Below are 3145 nucleotides of genomic sequence, written 5' to 3' on the forward strand. Positions count from 1 at the left end.
TATATATAACGTCTGATTCTTATTCTTTTGGTCTCTTTTGTGAAACAGCTAAGTTATGGGGACATAAACAAACTGAAACCAGTTTTCAAACAGTGGTGGAGGATAAACACAGACATATACATGCATGTGTGCATGTGTGTGCGTGTGTGTGTGAAGGAGCATGGCTCAGTGGTTAGAGTGTCAGGCTCACAATCACAAGCTAGTGAGTTTGATTCCCAGACTACGGTGTGTGTTGTGTTCTTGAGCAAGACACTTTATTTCACATTGTTCCAGTTCACTCAGCTGTAGAAATGAGTTGTGACATCACTGGTGCCAAGCTGTATCGGCCTTTGCCTTTCCTCTTTGGGGTAGTGTGGAGAGAGGAGGCTGGTATGCATGGGAGACTGCTAGTCTTCCATAAACAATCTTACCTGGACTTATGACTCAGAAGGGAATTTTTTAGATGCAATCCCTTCACACACACACGCACACACACACACACACACACATACATACAGAGAGAAAGAGAGAAACAGAGCAAGGGAGAGAGTGAGAGAGAAACAAACTTCCACAACATTTCCATCAATCAAATTCACTCACCAGGTAGTGGTTGGTTGGCCCAGGATTATAGAATAAAAATGCACAATAGGACTGGATCCAAAATCATGTGGCTGTGATATAATCAGATATGACTTTGAAGAAGGTACTTTTGCCTGTACAATGGCAACAGTCATTTCCAATCATCACATGATATTGAGGGTTTGTTTCAGTTTTTGTTTTCCAGGTCCACTCACTATGCCTTGATGAACCAGGGACTATAGCTGCCAGCACTTGTAATCATGCGGCTGGAAAGCGAACTTCTTAACCACACATGACTGGCCTACATTGATTATACTGGAGTTTAAGATCCAAAAAGATAATTTTCAAAATGAAAATTATGTGGGTTGATTACTTTGCACATACCAAAATATGCATTATTAAAAAAGTTTGTTTCCTTTTGGGGTAAGAATTAAGGGGTTTGAATTAGGGATTAAGTTTAAATCTAAGATTTAAGGGGGATAGGGTTGGCAACAACCCCCTTCAGTCATGAACAATCATGGGATTGCACCCAGAAAGTTCTCCTCCGAGGCACAAGTCCGGGCAAGGTTGTTTATGGAAGACCAGCAGTTGCCCATGCATACCAGCCTCCCCTCTCCATGCTACTGATATTATCCAAGGGAAAGGCAATGGCTGATACAGCTTAGCACCAGTGACATTGCAAATCATTCCTACAGCTGAGTTAACTGAAACAATGTGAAATAAAGTGTCTTGCTGAAGAACACAACACAGCCCAATTCAGGAATCAAACTCACTACCTCAAGATTGTGAACCCAACGCTCTAACCACTGAGCCATGCTAATTAGTGTTAGGGTTAATATGTCATTTTTTTATCTTTTACTTGTTTCAGTCATGACTGTGCCTTAAATTCTCATCCTAAAAATGTTCCAACCATGATTATTCCATTTTTTTTTGTTTTGTTTAGTGTTCTCCCTACCCTCCGAGGACTTTGTTTCCTCGAAACTCTTAAAAATGCACATTTTTGCATGCAAAAGGAATCTGTTGCTTACTTTGCATCACACACACAGACACCACCTCCCCAGATAATATTGCTTTCAAATTTTAGCATAAGGCTAGCAAGTTCAGAGGGGATAAGTCGATTATATCGACCCCAGTTACGTTATGTTGGCACTCCGTCGCGGGTTCCAGTTGATCCGATCAACGGAACAACCTGCTCGTGAAATTAACGTGTAAGTGGCTGACACGAGTACCCTTATCCAGTGACAGGGCTGACCCTTTGAATTACAGGCACAACAGAAACAGGAGAGAGAGAAAGTTGTGGTGAATGAGTACAGCAGGGTTCGCCATCATCCCCTGCCGGAGCCTCGTGGAGCTTTAGGTGTTTTCACTCAATAAACACTCACAACGCCCGGTCTGGGAATCGAAACCGCGAGCCTATGACCGCGAGTCCGCTGCCCTAACCACTGGGCCATTGCGCCTCCTATCGACCCCAGTGCTCAACATTATCGACCTCGAAAGGATGATAGACAAAGTCGACCTAGGCAGCATTTGAACTCAGGACGTGAAGGTGAACAAAATGCCGGTAAGCATCTTGACCGGCGTGCTATTGATTCTGCCATCCTCAACACTCACGCCATAATATTAATAGTACTGTAAAACAAGTATATGTATGTACGTATGTATGAGTGTGTGTGTGTGTGTATTTCGCCCCTTGAATTATTTTATAACTTCTGCCGATTAAATAAAATATATAGACCTATAGTCAGATTTTGAATTTCTTTTTCTTTTTTATCAAACCCAGAAATATATATACTGAAAAAAAAAAGGAAGACCCGTTTCGATGCGAAACCAATAGATAAAACCGGCTAAAATGGATCTATAAAAATAATAATTATACATTTAGGATCACTGTACCGTATTTTTACAGATATATTGAACATTTAGATGTGCAACCAGAAGAAAAAGAAAAACGTGTTTAATACGAGTAAAAAACTATAGTAGAAATCTTCGATCGGTGGGCAGTGTTTATATTTTGCTCCCTTGACGTGTTCTAATAGCAGTAGAATCCGTGGAAGGGTTGCGATTAATTCAAATGTAAAAATAATAATTTCACTGCGACTATGTGTGTATAGAGAAATCGGTCTTTAATTATTTACGACTGTTGTATAATTAATTAATAATAATATGCGTAAAAGTCTTTTTTTTTACTTACCTAATTTTCGATAAAGTTTGAAAAAAAATCGTCAATATTGACTCGACAACACAACAATGTAAACGGTTTAGACCTATGACATTCTGTTATTTTTTATTTGATAATTGATTAAACGCAGAAACTCTTGGTACAAAAGCGTGTAAAAATATGAATAATTAAAGGAAATGTTATCAAAATGAAAAAAAAGGTAAAAATTAAATTTTAATCAAATGAGAAATGAAAGAGTGAATTCTCGTTTGTTTATTTCTTTGGATATATACATAGATGTAGATCAGATAGAAAACGAGGTGAAATGTTAAAAGAAAAATAATTCGGCAGCCATATTAGGAAAGTAAATTGATATGGAGTATGTTAAAAAACATGTACACACACATGTATATGTGTTCGTGTGTACGT

At 38.7% G+C, this 3145-nt stretch overlaps 1 protein-coding gene across 1 annotated transcript in view; it reads right to left on the reverse strand.

Annotated features, from left to right (window-relative positions):
• Positions 1–2885, reverse strand: part of LOC106883258 (DNA polymerase beta) — an 8032-nt gene extending 5147 nt beyond the window's left edge. The window contains exon 1 of the mRNA XM_014934194.2: positions 2750–2885. The gene's annotated coding sequence lies outside the window, so the exon portion shown is untranslated. The remainder of the gene's footprint in view (positions 1–2749) is intronic.
• Positions 2886–3145: the final 260 nt, after the last annotated feature.

Source organism: Octopus bimaculoides, chromosome 5 (assembly GCF_001194135.2).
Source record: "Octopus bimaculoides isolate UCB-OBI-ISO-001 chromosome 5, ASM119413v2, whole genome shotgun sequence".
Taxonomy (NCBI): Eukaryota; Metazoa; Mollusca; class Cephalopoda; order Octopoda; family Octopodidae; genus Octopus; species Octopus bimaculoides.